Source organism: Myotis lucifugus, unplaced genomic scaffold (genome assembly GCF_000147115.1).
Source record: "Myotis lucifugus unplaced genomic scaffold, Myoluc2.0 scaffold_0, whole genome shotgun sequence".
Taxonomy (NCBI): domain Eukaryota; kingdom Metazoa; phylum Chordata; class Mammalia; order Chiroptera; family Vespertilionidae; genus Myotis; species Myotis lucifugus.
Genome location: NW_005871048.1, coordinates 4,736,653 through 4,754,014, shown reverse-complemented (window position 1 = coordinate 4,754,014; position 17,362 = coordinate 4,736,653). Strand labels below are relative to the sequence as shown.

General features: G+C 40.2%; 1 pseudogene; it reads left to right on the top strand.

Annotated features, from left to right (window-relative positions):
• The first annotated feature begins 9,351 nt into the window (after positions 1-9,351).
• On the top strand, positions 9,352-10,759 carry LOC106696794 (annotated as a pseudogene).
• Positions 10,760-17,362: the final 6,603 nt, after the last annotated feature.

Below are 17,362 nucleotides of genomic sequence, written 5' to 3'. Positions count from 1 at the left end.
GTAGTCATGTGTTGACGAACTAGCCAATATGGCCTTCAGGCTCTGGGGTGGAGGAGAAAAAGCAGGTGCTTTCATTATGAAGGACAATGGGATTGGCAGGAATTTGTCCACTCTCCTTTATGATGGGCCTTTCAAAAGGCTTGTTTAATCCCACAGGGTCCCACAGGACTCCATTAAGCTCCTGGATTTTGTAGCTAGCATCAAAGAAAGCAGGTCTCTAATACCCTCACTTCACTTACAAGCTAATCTTCAAAATCTTTCTCCTTAGGCCTCCTTATGTTCCAGAACAGCTTCTCACCTCTGAGAGTCTCCTCTGATTTCATTTATCCTGCATATAACACTGCCTCCAAATAGTTTTGCCTTTCTCCATCCCCAAACCATGGTTGGAGCTCCATCCTTCTTAGCTGAAGATGTGCCTTGTCCATGTTCTGGTTCCCCCCAAATGCAGCTCTATGGACACTCCAGCCTGATTCATAGCCTTTCAGTTTCTCAAGTCCTTTGCTCCCTCAACCCTCAGAGTTCTGCATATGTTTTCCCACTGCCAGGAGTATTCTTCTTCCTACTCTGCTCATTTGGTTAACTCAGACTCATACTTAAGACAACAACGCAAATAAGAACCCTTCCCTGACTCTTAGCTTCTGTTAACACCATAAACAGGGCATTTATAAAAAAATATTTGGAGCAGTTTATAAGGTTGTATTTGTGAGATTATTAATGTCTATCTGTTCTAGACTTTAAACTCCAAAAAGGCTGTCCTTTTGTTGTTGTTTTTGTTCATTAGTACAACCTCCATGCCTGGCATGGAGTGTGTGCTTAAAATACTGGTTGAATGAATAAGGGTAGAAATTCCTCAAATCGGATACATCCACCTTGAGCCTCTGCCCTTTTCTACTCTAAGAAAATGTGTTGAAGAGCATGGGCAGTCTCTTATATAACCTTCTCTAAATGTCTCCTACAGTAGGGAGGGCAGATACAAATACCCTTAATTACTAACAGTGAGAGATGAACAAGTACTCACTTGCTCTGCTCCTCAGTCTCTACCTTTCCAAATGATTCCTAGAATAACTGCCTCAAAGGGTATGTTTATTTATTCATCCAACCATCCATTCATTCATTTATTCAGTAAATGGCATTTCTCAAGGTGAGGTCCTAGGACCAACTACACGGAAACCACCTGGCTACTTATTAATGATGTAGCTTCCTAGCTCCTATGAGAAGATTGTAAAACTAAAATCTCTTTACACTATGATGTAGGTACTTTTATATTTATTTACAACAGATTGCTGGATCATTAGGACTGATTTAGATACTGTGGACATCACCATGAATTACACAAGCTACTTTTTAATCCATGAAATTACATTCTGGCAAGAGAGACAGACAACAGAGAATAAATAAATAAAATAAAAATACAAGGCTATGAACAGATCTCTGAAGATCACTAAAACGTGTGATAAAGATAGACCGTGTTGCTTTAGATCAGGTTACTGTGGAAGGTGTCTCTGATGTGCCATTCAGGGCGAAATCTGAATGACAAGAGACAACCATGTGAAAATCAGGACATTCCAGTCAGAGGTCACAGCTAGGACAAAGGTCTTAAGTTGAGTATAAGCATGGTGGGTTCAAAGAACAGGAAAAAAAGCCAGTGTGGCTAGGGAGTGGAGAATGAGAGGAGACAAGGCTGAAGGTATTAGTGGGAGCTGAGTCATGACCTAATAAGCCAAGGTCAGGAATTTTTATTCCATTCCAAGTTCAATGCTAGATCATTAGAGGGTTGTAAGCAAGGTAGTGCTATAATTTGATTTATATTTTACAGAATCAATCTTGCTGCTCTTCAGTGAATAGATATAAGAAGCAAGAATGGAAGTAAGAAAATGAATTAGGAAGCTTCGCAGCTGTCCAGAGGATGAAAAGACTCAGCTGGGATATGATGATAGTGAAGATGGAGGGAGGAGATGAAATTGGAATATGTTTCGGAGCTGGGATTTTTAGAGCTTGTTCATGGGTTGACTATGAGCTATGAGAGAGGAGAATCAAGAATTGCTCTTAGGAATTTGGCTAAGGAATTATCACCCCATTTTATACATGAAAAGACAGAGAGAGACTATCTATGAGAGAGATGCACACTTTGCCAATGGTTATAAAATGAACTTATAATGTATTTATTTATTCTTTCAACCAATATGTGTGAGATACAACAGAATTCACAGTTGTAGAGGAGAAAGAGTATATAAATAATCACACACACATGTACAGACACACAGAGAATATTTTACTTCCTTATTGAAGTGCTTAAAAGAATCTGAAATTTAAACTCAGTCTTTATAACCCAAAGCTCATACTATACCTCATGTTACAGTTGACTGAATTTACTAGGGTTTGAAGAAAGAAACCCAGGAGTCAGGACTGTGTAGACCCTCCCTGCCAGCCCACTTAGCCCACCCTGTTTTGTGCTTGGGTTCTTGTCATCAGACGCAAGTAACTCAATTTTTTTCTTTTAATCCTTCTCCTCACATGCTCCATTGGTGATTATTGAAAGCGTCTTGGCAAACACTTACTGAATACCTACTAAGTGTCAGGCACTGGGATGGTCACTAGAAAATAAAAAATGAGTAAGAGACCGGCCAGTGTTGCTCAGTGGTTGAACATTGACCTATGAAACAGGAGGTCATGGTTCAATTCCAGTCAAGGGCACATGCCCAGGTTGTGGGCTTGATTCCCAGTAGGGGGTGTACAGGAGGCAGCCAATCAATGATTCTCTCTCATCATTGATGTTTCTATCTCTCTCTCCCTCTCCCTTCCACTCTGAAACCAATAAAACTATATTTAAAAAATTAAGTTCTGAGTTATAGAACTTAAAGTTATAAAGTTAATGGCTAATAGTAAAATTCTCTATGATAAATGGAGACTTTTTAGAACAGGGCCTCCATTATTCTTTACAACAAAATCTTTCATTTCCCTGGATCCCTAAGTATGAACATTAGAAGGGTACTCTCCACCTGTTGAAGGGTTTATGAAAGTCTTTACCTAGATGTAGGACTTAATGAATTTCTTGGATCTTTATTTTTCTTAGCTGTAAAATGGAGAAAGGAATAGAACCTACTTTAGAACTTTTATGAGGACTAAAGGACATTATACACTATATAAACCCCTTAGCAGAGTGCCCAGGACATAGTCAGCACTCAATCTGAGTCACGTTGTTTTATTATTATTACTCTTATTAATCATCATCATTATTATTTACTGTGAAAAACTTCCAGCTGTTCTATTCAGGAAATGGATCCGTGGTTTTGGGAATGAAAGAGGCGATTTCAGTTTGAGCCTAACAAGGAGTCTTTAGCTTAAGAAAAGAGAGTCTAGTTCAGACTTCAGTTATAAAACTGGACTTTATATCTACAGCATCAGGACAATTAGGTTGAGATGGAAAGATCAGAGTGGGGAAAATACAGCCTTCATTGGGGTTGCAAAGTGGTGAATTTTGGACTAGTCTTGGACTAAGCTTAGCAGCCATCCGTGAGAAAGTCATGGTGAGATAGACCAATGCAGAAATGATGAAATCTACCTAGTGCAATTCTAGAACTTTGAGTTCCTGTAATAGATCAGGGTGTGTGTGTATGTATGTGTGTGTGTGTTTGGGGGGGGGCTTTAGTAACATCTTTCTAAAAATGAATAGAATAATAATAATAATAATATAGCTACCAATTGTTAAACCCCCACTAAGTGCCAGGCAGTACACTCAGCTAGAAAGTTTCCCCTATTCCTCACAATTTCTCTATATCTATAAAGGGAATAATAGAGTTCATAGAATTATGCCCACTTTACAGCTAAGGTAACTAAGGCACATAAAATTTGAGTGATGAATCTGCTGTGCAATTCTCACAACACACATGGAGTGGAGTGAGGAGAAAGAATGTAACCTTGAATCTGGGAAAGCCTGGACTTTTCTATTAATTGGCATTCCCTTAGGGCAGTGGTCGGTAAACTGCGGCTCACGAGCCACATGCGGCTCTTTGGCCCCTTGAGTGTGGCTCTTCCACAAAATACCATGTGCAGGCGCGCATGTACAGTGCGATTGAAACTTCGTGGCCCATGCGCAGAAGTCGGTATTTTGTGGAAGAGCCACACTCAAGGGGCCAAAGAGCCGCATGTGGCTCGCGAGCCGCAGTTTGCCGACCACTGCCTTAGAGCATAAGGTAACTAGGAAAACTAAAAATATAAAAAGAACAACTCTGCCAACTAAATACTGAAGTAATTAGATGGAAGTCAATATTAACCAGCTTCTGTGATTGCAGGGACCCAAAGGCAAGGATTCAGAAAACTCTGCCACTTAGCAATTTTGTAGACTTGTGGCCTAGAGGCAAGGATGTGACATAGGAATTAATTCTTTGCCAGCTGACTAGTTGCTCGGTATTTCTCCAACAGCTAAAAGTCCCATCCCAGCCAAAACCACGTGGATGTTGCAGACAATCACTAGTTAAATGCTCAGTCTTCCGAGGAAGCTCATTCTTTCAGGAAACAGAGCCCCCTGCCCTGCACACATACACAATCGGTAAAGGGTGTTTTTCCTACTTTTGACCTTAGCTACCCAAAGCACCATGCCAAGAACTGATCACCCCTCTCAATGTAGCTGGCATTAAATTCTCTCATTTCTGCAACTGGATAGAGTAATGGAGCTCAAGGGCAGTTCTTCAGGGAGTAGGTGGAGCCCTCCAGCCAGAACAGGTCCATGAATCTTCCCTAGACTCTCTTCCCTGTTCCACAACCTTAAGCAGTCCCTCACCCAGTAGTGTTGGCTCTACCTCTGTGCCCCATCCCTTGCCCACCCACCAGTGTTCATTTCCATCTTCAACTTCCTGAGCTGCAACAGCTTCTTAACTACTCACCCAGCTTCATGCCCCCTTTTCCCAGTTTGTGCACCCAATACACCGAAGCCACAGTGAACTCTCCGAGGTGCAGTTTTGATTTTGTCATCATCCTGATTAGAGGGGCCAATACAATAGGGTGAAACGTGACATAATATCCTCTGAAATCTAGACCTTACCTAAATCTCCAGCTCATCTCTCACCCCTACTTCCTCCAGACCCCCATTGTATTGAGTGATTTTCAGTTCTCCAAACTTCTTTACCTTTATGCATGTTATTTCTTTCTTCCTTCTCCAACCTTATTAGGATTAAACAAGTGGTGGTTCAAACCTATGTGCACAAATTCTTCAACACATTTTCCCTTCAAAATGTGGAGACTAAATTCCTACCCTTTGAATGCAGACAAATTTAGTGAATTACTTCTAATAAATACCATGTGGCAGAATCAATGGTGTGTGACTTCTGAAGCTAGATCATAAAAGTCATTACTGTACCCATCCCTTGCTCCTTAGATCACCCATTCTGGAGGAGGCCAGCCGCCATGTTGTGAGGACATGCAAGCAGCCTGTGTAGAGGCCCCACTCCATCCAGCAACAGCAACATGTGAGTGGGCCACCTTAGAAGTGGGTCTTCCAATGCCAGCCACACCTCCAGATGATTGCAGCCCCAGTCAACATCTTGACTATATCTTCATCGGAGACCCTGAGGTAAGCCACTCCTGAATTCCTGACTCATAGAAATTGCAAGCTTAATATATTGTGGTTTTACGTCACTAACTTCTGGGGTCATTTGTCATGCAGCAATAGATAACTGACAACACATCTAGAGCCAGATTGTGTCATTATAAATACAGTCAACCTAGAGCAGATCATACCAAACATAAGATGACAGTGTATGCCCAGTTAAGGAGGGTTGATGGACCTCACTACCTCAGGCCTTGTCAGTATTAGACCTATTAGGTCTCATGGGCTTCCCTTGTCCTTAGACACCTTCCTGATAAGCTCTGCCACATTCTTTAATGTATCCAACGTGTGTGTGTGGGGGGTGGAGTGGGGTGAGGTAGGGCAGTGGTCGGCAAACCGTGGCTCGCGAACCACATGTGGCTCTTTGGCCCCTTGAGTGTGGCTCTTCCACAAGATACCACATGTGGGTGCGCACGTACAGTGCGATTGAAACTTCATGGCCCATGTGCAGAAGTCGGTTTTCGGCCTGGGCGAGTCTATTTTGAAGAAGTGGCCTTAGAAGAAGTGGGGGGGGGTACATTCGCTGAGGTCGACCCCTCAGATTGAGGATGTTTTTAGCAAAGGCCAGCTTAGGAGTACCCTAATTAAGTTAATAACAATGTACCTACCTATATAGTTTAAGTTTAAAAAATTTGGCTCTCAAAAGAAATTTCAATCATTGTACTGTTGATATTTGGCTCTGTTGACTAATGAGTTTGCCAACCACTGGGGTAGGGAATGGAAATGACCTGAAAGTCTAGGGTGTGTCTGTGAATAAGTTAAAGACAGGATTTACCTTAAGTTAAAATTTAAAAAAAAAAAAAAGAGGGGAAAGGGTGTATGTAAATGTGAAGGCGGATCCTGCTTGAATGAGAGGTGGTTGTCCTAGGGGCAAAGTATGATTTGGCCCTAGGACAAATTTTATTTTAAGTTGTCAACTCTGGCCTATGTCTTCAGAGGCCCACCTAAGGCCACAGTGTATTAACCTCTGACTGTTGACTCCAAAAGATTTCTTCTTAAAGCCTGACCCATTTGCTTTGGCTGTGCTGCTTTAAATTTGGGTCTCTGAAAAAATCAGTCTGAGCAACTTCCTTTGAGCCTTCTAAGTACAACCAAAGGCTTGGTCCTCAGCGGGAAAGCGACTTTAATGAATTCTGGAAGACCTTTCCAGTGAAAAGCAAAACATGCCCCAGGCTTTTTAGAAAGGTTAGGTTGTACCTTCTCCCTCCTATTGTTAGGAGGCAGGTGTCAGTGCTTCTCACACAAGTTTCTGCCTCCTGCATTCTTCTGGATGAATGCTTTCTTGAATAATAAAGGAAAAACAAAATAAAACGAACAAGCAAGCAAAAAAGCCCTGTTTGTAGCTAGTTAACTTCATGATTCCAGCAAGAACTAAACCGGAGCATAGAAATCTTCCATCACAATAAAATATGACTAAAGCCCTCATCAATACTCATTTAGCAAACGCTTCGCACTGGACCATCTTTTCCTAATACTTAGGAATTCCATTATTTCTGGTTTCAGTGAACATGTTAGAAAAAAAAAATTAAGTGAAATGGGATTAGGTTTGCCATTTGTCATTTACTCTGAGTAGAATTCCGGGCTGACGTGTGGGCACTCATACCCAGTGCTTAATGCTTTTAGTAATTATAAGGATCATGTAGAGTATGTTGATTGGTGAGGGGAAAAAATCTTTATTAACTGCTCAGAAATAGTTAATTCTTCATTAGTCAGAGCACCGCACTAGAGGCTGCTGCCTGTGAACCATGGAGTAGAGTTTATGATAGTAATAACCTCCCTGAAAAAACATTTGTTGCTATACTTAATGACCAGATTTTAGTGCATTAACCTTCCTGGGGAGGTCAACTAACAAAATGGATGTTAACTGCTTGTAACAACCAATTCCTCTGAAATTAATATTTAGATGCCTTTGGTGTCAAAAAACCTTCCTTCCATATCAGGGCATTAAAACACTTTTGAATTATTAATAGCAGGCAGAATTCAATGCCTGAAAGATTTCCATTCTAATTCTCTTTATCTCAGCCTCTTCCTATGTCCTCAAACAGAGTTCTCTTCTGCAGGAACAAGGAAGGCATTCAGGGAAATGAGGTCTCAGAAATGCATGTGGGTCAACAATGCACTGCAGCTTTGAAAAGGTCACTCTGCAAGTTCAACAGAAATAAACATAATGGGAGTGTGAAAGGCAAGGCTGAGAGCGCACTGGGAACCTGACAGGGACAGACTCCACGCCGGGCTTCAGCCAGGAGCCACAGTCCTCTCACCACCTGTCAGGAACTCCTTAAGGACACTTTTGCATCCCTTTTGCAACTGACCTCCTGGCTCTCCTCTCTGCCCCCCTCCCCCCACCTTCAAATTGGAAACAAACCACACTTCTGTCAAAAGAACTTCTGAACGATTTCCTTCCTGAGCAATCCCAGAATATAAAACATGTTCTGAAAAGCTGCACCAGTCCCTGGAGAAATTTTTTAATTTGGTTACTGCAGCGTGTGCTGCTCCTTGGCTGGGGTAGCCTTGAGTCCCTGCCAAACAATGAGGCTACGCTATTATTAGCCTTCTCATTCAATGGTGACAAAACAGTCTATGTTTCTATTTTCAGACTCTGCTCTTCTGGAGCAATAGATATGCAGAAATTTAAACCTCAGGGCCAACACTGCACCAGTAGGGCAAAGGAGGCACTGGCTGCCAAAACACGCACAGTGGCCTGAACATAAAAACGTTGTAATGGTGGTTATTTGTAGGCAGAGGTAAAACACAGATAGATAGCCAAAGCCCTGCCTGCCAAAACCTCTCCTGGTTTCAACAGAGGCTCAGCTATTGCAGTTGAGAAAGCGCCCCTGGGATCTCAATGATGAAGCTGCCATGTTTAATAATTTTTCCCAAACTACAAGGATGCAGTAACATTCATGACTCAGTCATTTACATCAGCCCATGCGCAGGCACAAAATGAGAAACCAGTATTGCACAGAGCTGTGACTTGGATGATAAGGGTGATAAGGTACAACGCATGTACAGGCTTACCGACTTTTCTTATACTTTGCTTTATTGTGCTTTGCAGACATTGTGTTTTTTACAAACTGAAGATTTGTGAGGACCCTGCTTTGAGCCAGTCTATAGGTGTCATTTTCCCAATAGCATTTGCTCTTTTCGTGTCTCTGTGTCACATGCTGATAATTCGATCAATATTTCGAACATATTCATTGTTATTGTTTGTTACAATGATTTGTGATCAGTGATATATTTTAAAATTAATTAATTTTTTTTTTATAAATCTTTATTGTTGAAAGTATTACATAGGTCCTCCTTTTCCAGCCCGTTACTGTCCCCTACCAGGACCCTCCTGCCAGGCCCTCACCACCCCATTGTCTGTGTCCATGGGTTATGCATATATGCATACAAGTTCACTGGTTGATCTCTTCCCACTCACCCTTCCCTATCTTCCCTCTGAGGTTCAACAGTCTGTTCATACTTCTATGACTCAGGGTCTATTTTTGATCATTAGTTTATTTGGTTCATTAGATTCCACAAATGAGTGAGAGGTGATCAGTGATCTTTGATGTTACTATTGTAATTGTTTTGGGATGCCACAAATGGCGCCCATGTAAGAGGGTGAAATTAATTGATAAAGGGTGTGTGTGTTCTGACTGTTCCATCAACCAGCCATTCCCCCATCTCTTTCCATTTCCTTGGGCCTCCCAATGCCTTGAGACACAACAATATTGAAATTAGGCCAATTAATAACCCCTACAATGGCCTCTAAGTGTTGAAGCAAAAGGAAGACTCACATGTGTCTCATCTGAAATAAAAAAAAAAACTAGAAATGAGTAAGCTTAGTGTGGAAGGCATGTCAAAGCTGAAATAGGTTGAAAGCTAGGCCTCTTGCACCAAACAGTTGTGAATACAAAGGAAAAGTTCTTGAAGGAATTAAAAGTGCTATTCCTGTGAGCACGTGAATGATAAGAAAGCAAAACAGCCTTATTGCTGATGTGGCATTCCCTTAAGCCAAACCTTAATCCAGAGTAAGACCCTAACTCCCTTCAATTCTGTGTAGGCTGAGAGAGGCGACGAAGCTGCAGAAGATAAATTTGAAGCTAGCAGAGATTGGTTCATAAGGTTTAAGAAAAGAAGCGTCTCCATAACATACAAGTGGAAGGTGAAGCAGCAAGTGCTGATGCAAAAGTTGCAGCAAGTTATCCAGAAGATCTAGCTAAGATAATAAAGGTTGCTACAATGAACAACAGATTTTAATGCAGATGAAACAGCTTATATTGAAAGAAGATGCCACCTAGGACTTTCATAGCTAGAGAGGAGAAGTCAATGACTGTCTTCAAAGCTTCAAAGGACAGGTCAACTCTCTTATTAGGGGCTAATGCAGCTGGTGACTTTAAGTTGAAGCCAATGCTCACTATTCTGAAAATCCTAGGGCCCTTAAGAATTATGCCAACTCTACTCCGCCTAATGAAACAACAAATCCTGGATGACACATGTCTGTTAGCAACATGGTTTACTAAATATTTTATGCTAACTGTTGAAAACCACTGCTCAGAAAAGAATTCCTTTCAAAAACCTACTGCTCATTAATAATGTACCTGGTTACTTGGAAGGTGCAATGCAGTTGTAAAATGAGATGAATATTTTTGTGCCCGCTGACACAGCACCCATTGTGCAGCCCACGGGTCAAAGATTTTAACTTGCAAATCGTATTGTGGAAAAAATACATTCCATAAAGCTGTAGCTGCCATAGATAGTGATTCTTCAGATGGATCTGGGCAAAGTAAATAGAAAGCTTGCTGGAAAGAATTCGTCATTCTAGATGCCTTTAAGGACATTTGTGATTCATGGGAAAAGGTCTAACTATCAACACTGGCATGAGTTTGGAAGAAGTTAATTGCAACCCTTCTGGTTGACTTTGAGGGGGTCAACACTTCACTGGAGGAAGTAACTACAGATGCAGTGGGAATAGCAAGATAACCCAAATTAGAAATGGAGCCTGAAGATTTGATTGAATTGCTGAAATTTCATGATAAATCTTTAATGGGTAAGGAGTTGCTTCTTAAGGATGAGCAAAGACAGTGCTTTCTGGAAATGGAATCTACTCTTGGTGAAGATGCTGGGGAGATTGTTGAAGTGACAACAAAGGATTTAGAATATTATATAAACATAGGGTGCATATAACTTTTTAAGTTAGTGTTTTTATTGTCTTCAAATAAATACCCAACAGAGCAATTGCTGGATCATATGGTAGTTCTATTTTTAGTTTCATGTAGAAACTCCATACTGTTTTCCAGAGTGGCTACACCAATTTACATTCTCACAGTGCACGAGGGTTCCCTTTTCTCCACATCCTTGCTGACACTTGTAACTTCTTATCTTCTTGATAATAGCCAGTCTAGCAGGTGTGAGGTGATATTCATTGTGGTTTTGATTTATATTTCCCAGATGATTAGTGACACTAAGCATCTTTACACATACCACTTGGCCATCTGTATGTCTTCTTTGGAAAAATATCTACTCAGGCCCTCTGCCCATTTTAAGAATTGTTTGTTTGTTAATTAATTGAATTAATTCTTTATATATATTGGATCTTAGTCTCTGATCAGATATATGATTTGCAAATATTTTCTCTCATTCAGTAGGTAGGTTGCCTTTTCATTTTTTTGGTGGTTTCCCTTTGCTGTGCAGAAGCTTTTTAGTTGGATGTAGTCCCACTGTTTATTGTTGCCTTTGCTTTTGGTGTCAAATACAAAAAATCATTGCCATGACTGATGTCAAGAAACTTAACCACCTATGTTTTCTTCTAGGAGTTTTATGGTTTCAGGTCTTATATTCAAGTCTTTAATCAATTTTTGAGTTAATTTTTGTGTGCGGTGTACGATAGTTGTTCTTTTGCATATAGTGGTTGTTTTCCCAAGATCATTTATTGAAGAGACTTTCCTGACAGTATATTCTTGGCTTTTTTTTGTTCTAAATAACCATATATGTGTGGGTTTATTTTTGGGCTTTCTATTCTATTCCATTGCTTGATGTGTCTATTTTTATGCCCAAATCATGCTGTCTTATTATAGCCTTGTAATATATAGGGTGACCCCCCAAAATGTATATACATACTTTGAATAATTATAAAGGCAGTGTATATTAAAATACATTTCATTTTCAAAATTAAGCTATCAGCTGTTAAAGTGTGTTTATGTTTTTTGGGAACACCCTGTATATTTTTAAATCAGGAAGTGTGATGCTTTCAGCTTTGTTCTTCTTTCTCAAGATTGTTTCAGCTATTTAGGGTCTTTGTGGTTCCATACAAATTTAAGATATTTTTTCTATTTTTGTGAAAAATGCCATTGGAAATTTGATTGTGATTTCATTGAATCTATAGATTGCTTTGGGTAGTATAAACTGGGCATTCTTTATTATTATTATTATTATTATTATTATTATATTATTATTACTAGAGGCCTGATGCACGAAAATTCATGCAAGAGTAGGCCTTCTTTCTCTGGCTGCCGGCACCGGCTTCCCTCCAGCACCCGGGACCTGGCTTCTCTCGGGCCGCCCGCAGGCACCTGGGGCCTGGGCTGGCTTCCCTCTGGCCCTGGCTTCGTCAGGAAGGACATCCGGAATGACATCCGGAAGACATCCGGTCTAATTAGCATATTACCCTTTTATTATTATAGATTTTAGCCTCACCTTAAGATATGTTTGTATTGACTTTTTTTTTAAAAATATATTTTATTGGTTTTTTACAGAGAGGAAGGGAGAAGGATAGAGAGTTAGAAACATCGATGAGAAAGAAACATCGATCAGCTGCTTCCTGCACGCCCCCTACTGGGGATGTGCCTGCAACCAAGGTACATGCCCTTGACTGGAATCGAACCTGGGACCCTTCGGTCCACAGGCCAACGCTCTATCCACTGAGCCAAACCAGTCAGGGCATGTATTGACTTTTTTTTGAGAGAGAAACATCAATAGGTTGTCTCCAGGATGTGCCCCAATGGGGATTGAACCCATAACCTTTTGGTGTATGGGACAATGCTTCAACTGAGACACCTGGCCAGGGCCAAATGAACTGGGCATTCCTGACCATTTCTTTCTGATGGATATTGTTTAATATTGGCAATTTAGTATAGACAGGGGTCCATGAACATTTTAGCTTGTTTCCATTTATAAATAGATTTGTTATCTGACCATTCAGCTAGGAAATGTCATGTATAAGAACAATTTTAATTTGCTAGCCAGATTCTTCATTGTTTTGGGAATAATTGCTAATTGAAAGGTTGCTATGCCATTGCATATGTATTATTCCTCTTTCCTACTGTAGCTGCTTTTCACTTTGTTTATATTATCTTAGGAAAGAAATATTCATAAACAGGAAATAAGCACTTTTTTCTTTTAAACTGTGACAGATTTTGCAGAATTAATTTGTAAAATTTCAGATGACAGTATCTTTGTTAAGGTTTGGTGTTTTATCTTTGCATTAAAAACAAAACAATTAGGTTTCGTTCATAAATTCAAGGAAAAAGAGAGGATGATGCCTTGGTTTTTCATATCTCTTTTGTTACAATTTTTTTTTAATGGAAGCAATTAGAAAAAGATCTCTTTCCAAATATAAAACTGAAATATGAACTGTTGACATTCTCCCCACCCCGCACCCCCATTTTCCATGGAAATATCAATTATAGGCTGCTGGGAGACAGCCTTTAGACCCAGTGTTTCAATAATAGAAATGATTAAAATACAGTTATTGCCTTGGTCTGCTCTATCTCTAAACTGATAAGATTGCCTGAAAGCTATTTAATTGTCACATGAATCATTAACTTCATTATGTTTACAGAGAATATGTTATCTCCCCTGCTTCTTGGGAACCGGGCATCCTTCACCAGTGACCTGGAATGGTTGCTGAGTATGATGCAGGTAATGTACCTGTGCAATTTATTAGTGCCAGGTCGTTTTAAATCAGCATGTTGATCATGGAGTTGTTCATTTAATGAACTTCTATGCACTGCTTCCTGAAAACCCTTTTATGGTTTCTGTTGGCTCCATATGGCATTCTGATGAGCTTACACTTCTCCTTAAGTGCTTCTATATCAGAAAACAAGAGCAAAGCTACAACAAAGTGAGTCATCTGGTTTTGTCTTTGCTTTCACTGCATGAGATAATGTGGAGGTGTTAATTACAAGACTTCACTGAGTCTTGACTAATAACAGTGTGCAAACAAATGTATGTCAGGCTTAGCCACAGAAAAGCTTCTCCTAATAAAGGTAAAACTAGCAATTAGAGCTGACAATGAAGTAATACTTTCCCTTGAATATTCATTAATGCAGTTCTTGTTTGGGAGAAGGGAGGCTTCTGATTGTCTAGAGGGAAACCTAGAATAAGAACCCTGGTCATTCCTTTTAAATGAATTAACCAGCCTTGGTGGGCCAGCACACTGGATTAATTGTCTTTTGTACTAATGCACTGACCCTTAGCTTCAAAGGCACAGCCTTGATGGCCACTCAGATTCCTCAATCCGTGACCTTGGCATAACAGGGACAAACTGAATTCCCAGAAGGAGAAGAATGATAGTGACCACGGAAGCTCATGGGCAGCACAGGCAGCACGTTTTATTTAAATTCTTCACTATAGCTCCCAAGGTTTCAGGGAGAAAGAGTGTGATTACCTCACCTAACTCAGTTACGTCACTTAGTCGGATGTTTTCCTTTCCTTTTCTCCTTCTCTTTCTCTTCCTTTTCTTAACTCTCTTTTCAGAAAGTTCTGACATATTTCTTTAAGCACATGAGATCCTGTTTCATGCCAAAAGGAAGCCTTCCAGAAAAGAGACCATTGAGCAGAGATGGCTGTTTCACGCATTACACTGTTGTTTCTGAAGCATGATCACAAGGCATACTACCTGGGTAATAGGTTCTTCTCAGCATTTCTTGGTAAAGATGCCCTCAGCATTTCTTGGTAAAGATGCCCAAATGATGGACCTTTAAAAACTCAACATCTACTTAGAGAAATGCAAAAGGAATGAATTCTTGTTTGGATTGGGAGAATACAAAAACTCCCATTGGAATAAACTGCCAAAATATAAAAATTTTAGAATGGGTCATGACCTATTTAAAATAAAACAATCTTCTGTTTTTTACTTTCTTGGCAGCCAAAATCCTGATTTGGAGAAAGTGGCTCTGTGACCAGATGAAAAAGCCACAGTCTTAGCCTTCTCTGCAATTAGAGATGGCTTCATAACACACATGTAGCCCATGGTATAGAAGAGGAAGTTCCTATTTAAAATAGGATGAAAGCAGCATCAAGGCACACCCTTGGCTCTTGTGTGTTCTCCTGTCATAGCTGGAACCAACTAGCCATCTCGCAGTCAACCACGGGGACAGTGAAGAGACCAGCAGGGGTGGTCCTCTGACCTCTCTGTGTGAGGCACGCCTCCCTGTTGCCACATTTAACTTTAAGCCACTCTTTCCAGGTCTTTGATTTGCACAGCTAAATGTATTCCTGACTGCAATAGAATAAGGCCGCAGAACTGGCGAGGGACATGGGGAGGAAGCTGCAAGCAGTAGAACCTAAAATGTCTAATTTGCTTCATGGCAGAGGTGGGATAGGGAGGGCAGTATCGCAGGTGGGTAAAGCTAGTTGATCCATATTAAATGAGGCAAATATTTTTTTTTCAGACTCTAGGAAAGCAGTCTGATGACTCCTTAGTAAAAGGTTGGCATGTGCTGGACACTTCTTGTTGCTTTTAGCAAAGCCCCAAGGGAGAGATGAACTAATTCAGGAGACACACAGTCTACAAGCAGATGCGGAAGGAAATACACACTGCAGAGGGAGGTGCTTTTTGCCTAAGATCTGCACTCTAAGTTGTTTGAGAAGTCCAAGATTCGGAGCCTTTTATTCAATAGGATGCATGTTGGACTGCTGGAACAGAAACCCCAAATACAATGTAAGAGAGAAACAGTAGCTTAGTTCTCTCTGCTGCGATAGTCTGAGGTGAGCAGGACAAGCCATAAGAGACGTGGCTCCATGCTGTTTTTCTGTGTCTGAATCTCCAAGGTATTGTCTTTGTCACAGTGATCCTGGAGGACTCTCAACCACGTCCGTATTTTAGCTTTTCTTTATAGAAGACCCCCATGAAGTACATGGCATAAGGAATTATTAAAGACATGTCTAAACTGAATCCTACTTCCCTTTGCTGTAAATGGAGTAAGAGCCTACTGGCAGGAAGGGGGAAAGAGAAAGGAGAGGGCACTCTCTTCCTTTTAAAGGCATAATCTTGATGTTTGTTCCACACGTGATTTCTGCACACGATTGATTGGAATTCAGTTGTACGCCACCCCTAACAACAAAGTCTTTCATCGGGGCTGCCATGTGCTCAGCTAAAAGCCCCAGGTTCTATTACTCCCCTGTAGGGTGGCACATCCAGCTGCTCCTCTACCCCAGTGAAAACATGACACGCCGCGGAGCGAACTTTGCTTTCCTCTTGTTCTCCTTCTGAAAACCCAGCCTTGGCAAGCTCTATGCACCAATCACAAATTCCTCATGGTGTTTCAGTTAAAAAAAAATGTTCTTTTAAAAAGATGGCAATACATTGTACTTGTATTTTGCTTTTTCATTAGGGCAAAGGGTAATGGTGTTGGAATGTTCTTTAGCAACTTTAATCAGGAAAAACAAGCCTGAAACAAATCTTTTGAAGAAATCTAGGAGGTGGAAATGATTCAAGGTTTAGTTCTAATTAGCATCTGAAATTCTGTTCTTGGAGACCCTATCGCATAGACTAAGTAGTCCCATCCTGGGACATTTCATTCCGCCTGAGTGAGGTGCATTGCTAATTCTCTAACCAATGAGTGAACACAGCATTTATCAAACAGCATAACAGCCATTAAATGAATATAAGTCATAGTTGATTGTTAAAAAAGGAATAATTTACTGTGATTTGAGTAGATTTTAATGGTACTTTTTATTTATAGAAGCCCCCCATTAAATAGTGCAAAAATCTTTTAAAAGTCATTTTGGCGCCGAAACCGGTTTGGCTCAGTGGATAGAGCGTCGGCCTGCGGACTGAGAGGTCCCGGGTTCGATTCCGGTCAAGGGCATGTGCCTGGGTTGCGGGCACATCCCCGGTGGGGGATGTGCAAGAGGCAGCTGATCGATGTTTCTCTCTCATCGATGTTTCTAACTCTCTATCTCTCTCCCTTCCTCTCTGTGAAAAATCAATAAAATATATTTAAAAAAATAAAAATAAAAAAATAAAAGTCATTTTGGAGAATATATAGCAATATCTGTTTTAAAAATCTCACATTGTATGAGTCAATTGACTCAAAAATTATGTGATGTTCATTAAAGCATTATTAACAATGTCAAAAATTTGTAAGCAACATATTCATCAACAGGTGAATAGTTAAGTAAAATATAGTATATCTATGCTAAAAACAAAGAAAACCTATGCAACACAGGAAATATATACATATAATTATATATGCATGAACATTTCTGGAAGCATATAAAAGCAGCTAGTAATAATGCTTACAATTAGATAGTAGATTGGTTGTACTGGTGTAAAAATGAAGGACTCTTACCTTTTACTTTAAATCCAATTGGACTTTTTTTAAAATCTTAATTTGCATTAGTTTTAAGTAGGAAAAAAGTTACTAAATCCTATAAAAATAACTTTATTCCAATATATAGTATCTTTGAACATTGCATGAAGTACATGGCATAAGGAATTATTAAAGACATGTCTAAACTGAATCCTACTTCCCTTTGCTTTAAATG